Source organism: Microtus oregoni, unplaced genomic scaffold, assembly GCF_018167655.1.
Source record: "Microtus oregoni isolate MIOR12 unplaced genomic scaffold, Mior012 000006F_ref0000085, whole genome shotgun sequence".
Taxonomy (NCBI): Eukaryota; Metazoa; Chordata; class Mammalia; order Rodentia; family Cricetidae; genus Microtus; species Microtus oregoni.
In genome coordinates, this window is record NW_024543065.1 from 55,210,549 (window position 1) to 55,224,304 (window position 13,756).

Consider the following 13,756-nt stretch of genomic DNA (forward strand, 5'->3'; position numbering starts at 1 on the left):
GTCGAATGACCAATTGAAGTACCGGTACGCATAAAATCATCTGTATATCAGATACTTACATTTTGATCTATAACAGTAGCAAAATTAACAGTTATGAAGCAGAAAAGAGAACAAATTCATGACTGGGAGTCACCACAACGTGAGGAACTGTATCAAGAGGTCCCAGCATTAGGAAGGTCAAGAACCCCTGCCTAGAATCCCCCAGAGAGGGTCTTGGGCTGGGGCTCTGTGGTAGAGCCCCTGCCTAGAATCCCTCAGTGAGGAGCTGGGAGTGTGGCTCAGTGGTAGAGCCCCTGCCTAGAATTTTCCAGTGAGGGGCTGGGGTGTGGATCAGGGGTAGAGCCCCTGCCTAGAATCCCCCAGTGAGGAGTTAGAGGTGTGGATCAGTGGAAGAGCACTTGCCTAAAATTTACCAGTGAGGGGCCCAAGCCTGACTCAGTGATAGAGTGCTTCCCTAGAGTTTACCAGTGAGGAGCTGGGTGACTAAGTAACAAAGCTTATTCAGGCTCTAGGTACAATGCCTAGTAATGTGGGGGCACTAAAACAGAGAGAGACAAGAAGTCACAGGAACAGCAGAGAGAGACCTTGGTTAATGAAATCTGTTATTCTGGAATTTAGTAATCTGACTTCCTACCACACCAAGGCCAATATCAGGAGACAAAAGTTGGTAGAAGTTTATTCAAGGGTCAGCAATGTTGAGAAGAAGGGGCGCTGTGGCTTCAAAGTTCCATCTTGGGGGGCTCAGGGACACAGAGTACTTTGTGGGGGGAAGAGGTATGAAAAGAAGGCTGAACCACTAAGCCCGGTCTGAGTCAAACAGGGCTATGTCTGTCTTTTTTCTCCTTTTCCAAAACATGACAGTGGACTTTAACCTGGGCTGTTCCTGCACCTCTTTCGGACAGAATATTCACACAACAGAAGACATGATGGCTAATATTTTTTTATTTTTACTTATTTATTTGGTTTGATTTTTTGAGACAAGGTCTTACTATGTATCCCTGGCTGTCCCGAAACTCACAGAGTTCAGCAGGCCTCTGCCTCCCACGTGCTGGGATAGAAGGTGTGCGCCACCATGATCTGCTCTGGTGACTACTCTCGACTGTGATATTACTAAAAAAGTAACTTGCTGAGCAGCAGTGGTGCATGCCTGAAGTGGGACGCATCAAATGGGGGAGATGTGAGTCAAATAATCCCACACTAGCTCTGAACAGGGTATATTAAGGTTCTTGTTTATTATAAGGGAAACTCACACATCACAACGAGGAAACAGGACTGGAGTCAACAGCCAGGTGTGGTGCAGGAAGAAGAGGCTGAGTGGGCTCTCTACCGTGGGCTTTTTGGTACCCAAAGGTCATGCCCCACCTGGTCCAGCCTCTCAAAGGCCATTGGCTGAAGGATGTTCCTCATCACCCACCCCTTTTGTCTAAATAAAAGAGTTTTAAACCCAATACAAAACTATATACAATAAGAACAGATATCAAGTATAAAAATTAGAATTACAACCAGTATAAACAACATTAAGCAACAAACATATGCTAAAGGTTTCAATAATTATTCTAGCCTAAGGGGTCTAAGTTTTTAATTAGAAATGGCTTGACTAAATCATAAGAGGAAAGTAACTACGACTATCTAATCTTTAACCCCATCGAAGGCCTGAGAAGGGAGATAATATTTCTTGAACAGGCAGGAAGAGCAATCAAGCAGTTTCCAAAATAGGCAGTAGATGACAGAGAAACTGGCTACCTAGGCAATCACCCAAAATCTCTTTTGCAATGTTGAAGCCACCAATTTTGGCTAAGGCTAAGACAAACTATTTTTATAAGCAAGAAGATTGTCAAAACCATCTTACCCTGTCTTGGCAAGGTTTGGCATTTTTTTTCTTATATCCTGCTTATCCGGTCCAGACACTGTGCATTTTGTCAGTGCTTGAGACATGGGCAGTTCCTTGCCCAAAGGACAGTTTTGCCAAGAAGAAAACAAACTCCAGATGGAGTGTCTTTGGTACTCAACATTCTCTCAGGAATCGATCGGTACTGACAGGAGCAATCATGTCTCACATCAATAGAACCCTAAGTTATTTAAATGCCATATTCTACAGTTCTTTGAAGTGGCTAAATATTACCTATCTATGCAGAATACAATCTCCATGTATCTAACAAGCCTAATTAGATATACGTATGACAAATATGGATGACTATTGACCCACAATGCTTAATATTTGTATAACTTAGAGGCTAAGACTTCATATTAGAATACTAAACAATCTTTAAACAACTGTGCAGCAAATGAGGACAATGACCTAAAAATGTAAACAATGTGTAAGTATCTTGATCTGATATAGAAATATATAACACAATATGATAAATATATCCTAAAATTGTATCAATATGCAAAATATCTTAATCAGAGGTAGAAACATGCATGTATACAATTGAACAAAATAACTGCATAGGTGCACAAATATTGTAAATAGAAATAGGGGCATATTCAATATAACAAATATAATTGAATTTGTATCAATATGCAAGAATCTATACCAATGTAAGTTGTTCATAAATAATAGCTCACAAGTATTCACACTATTGTTCATTATTATTGTTATTAATGTAAGCTCACACTAATCTACCTATTATCCCATTCAGTTTCCCTCTTTTTTTCAAAGAAATCTCTGAGCCTACATAATTCCACCCCAACCCTCAACCCTATATTAGTAATAATCAACCCCTAACTGATGTCCCTAACCCTGAGGACTTTGATGGGAGAAAGGCCAGCATCTTCTGAAATTATTTCCAGCTGTCATAGGGGCGATGTTCTTTTTATGGGATCCTGTAAAACTAAAATAATGGTTAAGTTTCAAGATTACTGTCTGGTATAATTGCAAATGATCTCTGAGAAGATGATAGGATTTTTCTGAAGTTTTTATTTGGAGTTCTGGCCAGAACATTGTAAAAAAGTGTGCCATTTTAGCTAACCAAGTTGGAACCATTTTGATCAGCTGGTACCCAAAACCAGTCTTATAATAGCTCTATCGACATCATGACATCATATCAACCAGGAAGAATCATTGTTGTGGGGCTCCATCTTCTTCCTGGAAACTTCGATGATTATTGCAAGAAAATCTATTGTCCATCGTGGAAAACTTAAACATTAATCATATAGACATATATTCAACAAAAGATACAATATAGACAAAATAGGTATGAAGAAAAGTTTAAAATATTTTCTAAAATCTTTCTTCTTTCTGTTCCATACCAGATGGCTCCTGACATGAGACAGAAACTCTGAATTTTTGTTTTAACAACATGCGTGGATTTATAGAAGGAGAGCCATTGTCCAACTCCAAAGCCATCTTTGATTTTTAAGTAAGTTTATAAATAACTCTATTGTAGAATAGATATATATATAATATATATGAATATATATCTATATATACTAATATATATAACCTACTATAATGTATATATAATGAATTTTTACCCTCAGATGACCTGTCCTCATAAGTCATATTCTTTTTTACTTAGTGATCTATTCTGGGTAGTTATTTTTTCCTCTTTAGGCATCCAAACATCCAGGATCTCTTGACTTTTTGAAGATGAGCATTTTCCTACAAAGACAAGAACAGAACCCTGCCCCAACCCTTATGAAGTTTTATTACCAACTGTATGATTGTAAGCCTCTGTGGATGAGTTGTCATTTCTCTTTCTCAAGAGGTTTCTCCTTTTCAAATTGAATCTTTATTAATTTTGATGGTATCCATAGCTTTTTTTTCTCCTGTGGAAAGAAGAGCAAAACCCCTTCCCAACATTGCACATCTCCTGGCTTACATTCTGAGGTCAACACATCCTTGAAATGCACTGGCTGATTTAATTCAGAAGTCTTTTCTATTATTCAATGTCTCTCTGCTGCTGTTGTTTCTTTCTCATTAACGTTAAGAAAATTCAAGGTTAATAAAGCATTATACCATCTATGTCTGGGGTATTTTCCCTCCCTTTCTGTTTGTTTAACATATCCTTTGTAGTTCAATTCGATTTGATTTTTCTATAACTGCCTGACCTGTAGGATTGTTTGGTATACCTGTAATATGCTTTATATTATAATAATCAAAAAAACTATTTCATTTTCTTAGAGACATATGCTGGACCCTTATCTGCCCTTATTTGTGCAGCTATGCCTATGGATGGCCATAATTTCTAATAAATGCATAATTACTGAATCAGCCTTTTCTGAGCTCAAGGCAGTTGCCCATTGAAAACCTGAATAGGTATCAACGGTGTGGTGTAATTTTCCAAAATCGCAAAGTGGAACACATCCATCTGCCAGATTTCATTCCTTCAAGTACCATTTGGGTTACTCCCTGCAGGTAACGGTATTTGCTTGTAGAAAGAGCAAGTAGGACATCTCTTTATAATCTCCTTAGTTTGTTATCATGTAATAGAAAACTCTTTAAAAATTTGCTATTAACATGATGCTTTTTATGAAATTCTGAGGCCTTCAGCATACTTCCAATCAATAATCAATCAATTTATGCATTACCTTGTGCTAGATGACCTGGCAGACCAGTATGGGATCAGATGTGTGTTATGTATATGGGGCAAAGTCTATTCCTGATTATATCTTGAATCTGAATAAATAATTAAGTCAATTCTGCATCATCTTGTATAAATTCAGCAGTTTCATTATGCAAGACAACTCTTTTTGCATATTACAAATCAATAACTGTATTGAGAGGCTCTTTATAATCCCTTAGTACCACAAAAATAGCATATAGTTCTGCCTTTTGGATAGAATTATAAGGGTTTTATTCTACCTTATTTAAATCTTCTGATTTGTAATCTGCCTTTCCCAATTTATTTGTATCAGTATAAAATGTACAGGCTCCAGTTATTGGTGCATCACATACAATTTGGGGAAGAATGTAGTTCTCTTTACAAAGTTAATTCTATCACTTTGGGGATAGTTACTATTAATCTCTCCTTAGAAATTAGCACAAGGTCTTTGCCAGGGTTTATTGTCTTACCATATTTTTTTAATGCCATCAGTAGTAAAAGGCACTATAATCCCTGTTGGGGTCCATCCAGCCACAACATAAGCTATCTCTCTGAACCAGCATGGAGGCACAAAAATAAAAACACAACCCACATGGCTTTATCGGCGGGGAGATTCTCAGTGATCCCTCATGAAATCCTGAGTTTACATCTTGAAATTTTTCTTGTGTTTATTCTCCAAACAGCCTTATATATAAAAACATAAACTGAGGAAAAAATTATTAGCATTCTGTTTCCTAGATAACCAGGTAAATGGCTTTAGTCGAGCCTACACCTTTGACCTTTCTATGCCCATTTTGTCACCTCTCCCTATCTTCCTGCTATGTATGCCAGCTCTGTCATGTAGGCCTGAATTGGCCTCTCTATCCCAGGCATCCTCCAAATTACAAAGGAGCAGAACAACATCCTGTCCCTTTGTTAGGGTAGTGACAGCCTGTCTGGACGGCTATGTGACCACTTCATGTAAACTATGGCTTGAGAGCCTGACTGCCCTACCATGTAAAAATGTAAGTCTACAAATCTCTGTTGGGTCTATACCTGCTAGTTGATGAAGTCTCAATTTTCCTTTTATAATTAATTCAGAAACATTTTGCACATAAGTTTTTCATTTTTTACTTGGTTTATGTGATAAAAAGATTCATTCTAAGATAATATCCATCCTCTGCATTAAAATTCCTAAGGGGAAATTTGGGAAGGCCATATGACTAGAATGCAGTTAAGATTTGGCTCCACCCTATCAACATGAGCCTCCTGTAACTTCTCTTTAACAACAGTCAATTTTTTCTCAGCTTCAGCTTGGGATTATTTAAGTATTTGTCACCATCTAAGGTTTTGTTTAAATGAATTATTAGGCCAGGTGTTATCCCAACATTTGGTCATAAACTGGAAACGTCTCCTAACAATCTTTGGAAGTCATTAAGTGTCTGAAATTGGTCTCTTCTAATTTGTGCTTTTTGTGTTCTAATTTTCTGTAAACCTATTTTATAAACTAAATAATTGACTGAATCTCCTATTTTTTCAGAAACAATTTATAATCCCCATTTAGGGAAGACTTTCTTCTTCAAACATTCTTTCTAAAATATCTATGCATAAATTAGATAGTAAAATGTAATGGCAAATTATAGATTTAGAAAGTTGTTTATGTATTATTTCCAATGGCTGGCTTACAAAACATTGGCATAGGGTAGGGTTATTGACTATTCCCTGTGGTAGAATAGCCCACTGATATCTCCTAGTAGGCTGAGAATTATTATAAGTAGGCACTGTGAAGGCAAATTTTTCTCTGTGCTTTTCTTCTAAAGGCATAAAGAAACAATCTTTTAAATCAATAACTGTGAGAGGCCATCCTTTTGATAATAGAGAAGACAAAGCAATTCTACATTGTAGAGGGCCCATAGGTTGAATTAGCTTGTTGAAAGCCCTAGATCTGTCACCATTCTCCATTTTCTAGATTTATTTTTAACAACAAATACAGGGAATTCCAAGGAATGGTTGATTCTTCAATATGGTGAGCATCTAATTGCTCCTGTACCAGCTGTTCTAAAGCCTGCAGTTTGTCTTCTGTTAAAAGCCATTGTTAAACCCATATTCATTTCTAAGTTAACCATTTTAAAGGTAGGGCTGTTAGCACCTTTGAAGGTTTGCTAGTTGCTTTGTGTTCTTGTACAGCCTGAAGGGCTGGTGACCTTTGTTTATAATACCTTATAATATTCCTCCCAAAAACATGAGTTTTTGGAACTGCAGAAATGTTAATCTGAGTATCACATTGCTGCAACAGGTTATGATCCCATAAATTCACAGCAATATTAGCTACATATGTCCTCAGCTTTCCTTTCTGTCCTTCTGGCCCTCTGCATTCAACTTATTATATGTCTTGTTTCACTTGAGATAGGGTTACAATTCCAAGGAATTAAACATCTGCCTCTTGAAGAGGCCAATCCAGATGCCAAGGTTCTGGAGTAATGAAATTCATCTCCACACCTGTGTCCAGTAATCCATCAATGACAATGTTATTTATATGCACTCTTAGCTTTGGTCTTTGATCATTTATCGAAGTCTGCCAAAATATACATTTCCTATTTCCCACTGGAGTTTTTGATTTATCCTCCATGTCTATTTCATCATCCAAAACAGTATGGTTTTTTACAGTACATACTGGATATTTTAATTTTCTTGGTGAGACATGTTTTCTACAGTGAATGGGAATGACAGTACCATATTTGACAAAGGGGCCTGGGAGAAGCCCCAGAAGGAGTCTCCTGATTGTATCAGATTGCCTTGTCTTTTATTGATCTACATTCATTGGTCCAATGTCGGCCTTTGCCACATCTCCTACATAATCTGAAATATTGAGACTGTCTATTTTTGCCATTCCTAGAGAAGACATTATTTCTAGGAAGTTCTTGTCTACAATTCCTTCTCATATGTCCATATCAATCCACATACCTATGAACACTTGATTTTTGACAAAGATGCAAAAAATATAAAAAGGAAAAAAGAAAACATATTCAAGAAATGGTGCTGGCATAAGTTGCAGATGAATAAAAATAGATCCGTATCTGTTGCCAGGCACAAGACTCAAGTCCAAATAGATCAAAGACCTCAGCATAAAAACCAACCACACTGAGCCTCACAGAAGAGAAAGTGGGAAGTACACTTGAACACATTGGCATAGGAGACCACTGTCTAAATATAACCCCAGTAGCACAGAAACTGAGAGAAACAATTAATAAATGGGACCTCCTGGAAGTCAGAAGCTTCTGTAAAGAAAAGGACATGATCAACAAGACAAAACAGCAGCCTACAGAATGGGAAAAGATCTTTACCAACCCCACATTGGACAGAGGGCTGATGTCCAAATATACAAAGAACTCAAGAAATTGGTAGTCAAAAGAACAAATAGTCCAATTTAAAAAATGGGCTAGAGACATAAACAGAGAACTCTTAACAGAGGAATCTAAAATGACTAAAAGACACTTAAGGAAATGCTCAACATCCTCAGCCATCAGAGAAATGCAAATCAAAACAACTCTGAGATTCCATCTTACACCTGTAAGAATGGCCAAGATCAAAAACACTGGGGACAACTTATGCTGGAGAGGATGTGGAGTAAGGGGAACACTCCTCTATTGCTGATGGGAGTTCAAACTGGTAAAATTTCTTTGGATATCAGTATGGAAATTTCTTAGAAATATAGGAAACAACCTACCTCAAGATCCAGCAATACCACTTTTTGGTATATACCCAAAGAAAGGATGCTCAATCATACCATAAGAACATGTGCTCAACGATGATCCTAGCAGCATTATTTGTCATAACCAGAACCTGGAAAAAAACTTAAATGCTCCTTGACCAGAGAACAGATAAGAAAAATATGGTACATTTACACAATGGAGTACTACACAGCAAAAAAAAATAATAACATCTTGAAATTTGCAGGTGAATGGATCAATATAGAAAACATCATATTGAGTGAGGTAACCCAGACACAAGAAGACAAATATCTTATGTACTCACTCATAAATCTAAGAAAAAGCAGCCTACAATTTACAATCCCAGAAAATCTAAACAACAAAGAAGACCCTAAGAGAAACATACATGAATCCAATGTACATGGGAAATAGAAAAAAAAAAGCTCTCCTGAGTAAGTTGAGGGCATTGGGATCATGGGAGATGATAGAAGTGGGAGTGGAGGAAAGGAGAAGAGTGGAGAAAATATATAGCTCAATAAAAACAATTTTTTAGAAAGTTGTATTAATAATGCTGAAATTTAGGTCTCTACAACTGATGGCTTTTTGTGGGGTTCTAGCGGGGAAAGATTTGGTTTTCTTTAAGCAGCTGGCCACTGGGAGCTTGACCATCCTCCAGTGAGTATTTGAGCATACAATTTTTTTCTTTTTTTCTCTTCTTTTTTTTTGGCAGGGCAAGGTAACAGGGGTGGGGGTGGACCTTGGAGGACTAGGAAATGAGTGTGATCAGAGTGCATGACGTGAGATTCCCAAACAATCAATAAAAATATTATATAATTTAAAAAACCCAATACTATGACCAAAGCAACATGGAGATGAAAGGGTTCATGAGACTTACATTTCCATATCACAGTTTATCAACAAAGGAAGTCAAGACAGGAACTCAAACAAGGCAGGAACATGGAAGCAGGAGCTGATACAGAGGTCAAGGAGGGATGCTGCTTATTTGCTTGGTTCCCATGGATTGTCAGCTTTGCTTTCTGATAGAACTCAAGACCACCAGTACAGGGATGGCATCAACCACCATGGGCTGGGTCCTCCATCACCAATCATTAATTAGGAAAATGTCTTACAGGCTTACATATAACCTAATCTTATGGAGGCATTTTCTTCATTGAAGCTCTTTCCTTTCCAGTGACTCTAGCTCATGTCAAGTTGTAATAAAACAAGCCAACACACTCATGAGTCACTCAACCTTATAACCTCAGGTATATGTGTAGCCCATAGGATCAGAGGGTGCCTTCAAATTTCCCCCCAAAATCCAACAGCTAGGGCATGACAAAGGACGTGTGTTGTGTAGGAGAGTTTGATTTTAGTGTGCAGCTCATGAGCTTTCACTGAGGAGTTAGATGGAGACCCTCTGCTTTCACCACCTTAAGACCTCTAGATCTCTCCCTCCTTTTTCATGGTTTCCCCTCCTAGTTTGATGCCCAACACACATGTATGTATGCTCGTGCCTTCCACCATACAAACAGTTCTCCCTTCCACTCTCGTGTCACATGAATTCTAATAAGTCCTTTTCCCCGACTCCCCACCTCCTTTGAATCTTTCCCCTCTCCCATAGTCCTTTTCCCATTCTCCTTTTTACACACACACACATACAGAGAGAGAGAGATAACAATAACAGAAAAACATGACTTTGTATTACTCTCTTTAACATAGTGTTCTCTAGTTCTATCCATATCATGTAATGTCATAATTTCATTCTTTTTTAAAATTTATTTATTTATTAAAGATTTCTGTCTCTTCCCCGCCACCGCCTCCCATTTCCCTCCCCCTCCCCCAATCAAGTCCCCCTCCCTCCTCAGCCCAAAGAGAGATCAGGGTTCCCTGCCCTGTGGGAAGTCCAGGGACCACCCACCTCCATCCAGGTCTAGTAAGGTGAGCATCCAAACTGCCTAGGCTCCCACAAAGCCAGTACGTGCAGTAGGATCAAAAACCCATTGCCATTGTTCTTGAGTTCTCAGTAGTCCTCTTTGTCCCCTATGTTCAGCGAGTCCGGTTTTATCCCAGGCTTTTTCAGACCCAGGCCAGCTGGCCTTGGTGAAACAGAAAGGAAAATCAGAGAAGCATCACCTTTCACGATAGCCACAAATAGCATAAAATATCTTGGGGTAACTCTGACCAAGGAAGTGAAAGATCTATTTCATAATTTCATTCTTATCTGTACCTAAATAAGATTCTATGATATATGTGTGCACCCTGCTTTCATTCATCTGCTGATGACATCTGGGCTCTTCTCATGTCTTGGCTATTGGGAAACATAGAGTAGCAAACATGGATATGTTGTGTGCTTCTTTCAATCTCACCAGTTAATCATTGTCTTTTTTATTGGTGATTTGAGACCACTTTCTAACAAATTCAACTAGAGTGCCCCCTCTACTGATAAGGCTTCTCTTTTTCTTTTTATTAATTATTATAATTTTCCTTCATGCAAGTATTTTGATATGAAGAGATTGACTGGAGGAAATGGTAGGTCACATATTAAAGGTTATTTTTGAGAAAGATTTGCTCATTTTTATAATTTTGTTAGTTTCACTTTCTCCCTTATTGAAATTATGTTGAACATAATGGGTTACTTTGTTCATCTATCTTCTAATAAATTTTATTCTGCCATGGGCTTTTATGGTTGAGATATTCGTCCTCATCCCTGTGTGATAGCCCTTTAAATATCTTCTGTAATGCTGCGTTGGCAATTATGAAGATCTTAGTTTGTCTTTGTTCACATGGCTTTAGTTCACCTTCATTTTAAAGGATATTATTGCTGGGTATAAATATCATATTGCACAGTTATTTGCTTTCATTTCCTGCTCCATGGATTTTAGAGCTATTGGTGAGAAATCTGTTATTCTGATGTGTTTACCTTTCTAGGTACATTCAGTGTCTTCCTTATAGCTTTTAATAATGTTTTGAACTTTTGAAATCTTAATATGTTGTGGACAGTTTCTTCTGTGGTCATGTGTATTGGAGTTTCAAATGTTTCTGATGTTTGGTAACATTTGGAGAATTTTCTTACATAATTTTGCTGGCAGAATCTTTATATTTCCAGCTTTTATCTCAACTCCTTTCTATATTCTTGGACTCTCAGGTTTTGTCTGTTGGATATTGAACATTTCAAAGTTATTGCAAGTATAGTCCATGTTCATTCTTTTCTTTACTGATGTTTGAGTACAACATTTTTAGATCTATTCGATTTATTCATATTTATATGAGTGTTTTGCCTACATGTGTGTAAGGGCAATGAGTATATGCCTGGTGCCTGAAATAGCTAAATTGAATTCCTTGGAACTGAAGTCACAGGAGTGGCCGGCGTGCATGTTTGCACACATTTTTCCTCTGCAAAAAGGCTCAGTAGAGCCGGGCGGTGGTGGCGCACGCCTTTAATCCCAGCACTCGGGAGGCAGAGGCAGGCGGATCTCTGTGAGTTCGAGGCCACCCTGGTCTACAAGAGCTAGTTCCAGGACAGGAACCAAAAGCTACGGAGAAACCCTGTCTCGAAAAATCAAAAAAAAAAAAAAGGCTCAGTAGATGGGTGAGTGTCTTTAATCGTGATGAGAGGGTAAGGACTAATATGCATGACCCCTGCTCCTGTCCCACCCAACCCCAGGCTTTGAGCTATCCGCCATGACTACGGGGAGCACCTCCTACATGTGGAAGAGAAAGGAGTTGATGAAGTCCCAGGGGGATGTGAGATACAGGGTGTGCTGGCTTTGTTCCACCTTCATGGCTATGAAGTCCTCCAGCTCCTGCAACTCCTTATAGGCCCAGGCCTGGTACTGGGATCCAGCAGGTGCTTCATCACCAAATAGAATATCTCAAAGAGCTGTGATGGGAGAGAGGAAATGGTGGAAGGACATCTGTCAGCATCAGGACCCAAAGACATGGGACCTGAGAGGAGGAGAGAAGACTCCAAAGCCTTCCCCCTGGTTTCCAGGTATTTAGTTGCTGGTTGGAGGGAACACAAGGATGTTTCATGTGGACTTATCCACAGTTTGCTTTAACATGGACTGGGTCATCCCTGCAGCATCAGATATTAGGGTAAGGGCTGATAAAGACAGAAACTGCAAAAACGGATGTACATATTCAAATGAGGTTAGATGGAAAGACATTTGGTGTGCCATTGTTGTGGCAACCACACAGGTTACTGGCACTCAGGAAGGCTAGGCTGGCACATATTTCAGGATAACTGTTGGTGTTTTGGTTGTAAGTTGTTGTGCATGTGTTTAGGCATCAAGTGAGGTTGTTTTCCAGTATTGCAGTGAAGAAAACTTGGACGCAAGCATTTGGGTGTTCAAGTGCATTGCCTAGAGTACTCCCATAAGGCTCAAAGAATGGCCTTGGCTGGAGAACACATTTGTGGGTGTGTGTATATAATATATCCAGGTCAACACCCCTGTGGGTATGTGTAGATAATTTACCCAGGTCCTTATGTGTTTGGAGTCTCAGTTGAGGTACCTGGTCAGGTTTTTTGCTCATCTATCTGGAAGATAACACTTCTATAGATATTTTCAAAAGCATTTGTGATATTTATTTTATCTAATTATGCATAAGTGTCTTTGTGTGGGTGTGTGTACATGATTGCAGGTACCAAAGTGTTGGATCCCCCTAAAGCTGGATTCATGGACTCTTGTGAGCCACTTAAAGTGGGTCCTGGGAATTGAACGTGGGTCCTCTGCAAGAACAGTACATGCCCTTAACCACTGAACAATCAATCTCTCTAGCTCTGTGTCTGGATAATTAATGGGCCAGTTTAGGACATGTGTATGAACATACGGTTGTGGTAGATTGGATTTTGTAGAGTCAGATGTTCATGCATGTATGAGGGACCTGAGGCAGCCACTTCTCTGTGTACGAAGTCATCCAGAATGACTCAGTAGTAGCAAATGTCAGAGGTTAAGGTAACTGGGAAGGGGACGCCTGCCCCAGAAAGAAAGCTGCATGGAAGGGATGTATCTAGTTTCACACTCTGATTTGGTTGGCATTTGTTGAGATAATCAGTTGCCCTGGGGATTTTGTATTGGGGCCTTTCTTAGGGCTTGATTTCATTGTTTAGTTGTCCAAGATGGAAGCATATTTGAGAAGGTATGTCCGAAGAAGGATGTGCGACAAGGCACCAGTGGCAATGCCAGGATTCCGGAGAGGATTTGGTCGGGGCTCCAGCTACTTAAACTGATAACTGGTCCATCAGTAGATGTGAACTGGAAACTTTGCATCATCATGGGGACAGGAATTCCTTGCCGCTGTACTCAAAGCAGTCCCCAAACACAATGGAACTAATGACATTAAAGACTGTCGAGCTCCTGTGGAAGGTGGGATCTATGCTAGCCCCTGGGAGGCTGGCCAGGGTTGAAAGGGAAGAAGATTGGGGAAGCAGGACTCAGCTGATGGCAGTGTGAGCACCAGAGAGTGGGTACTTTTCCCAAAGTCCCCACTGTCTGTGGCAACTCAGAACTCTTGGAAATC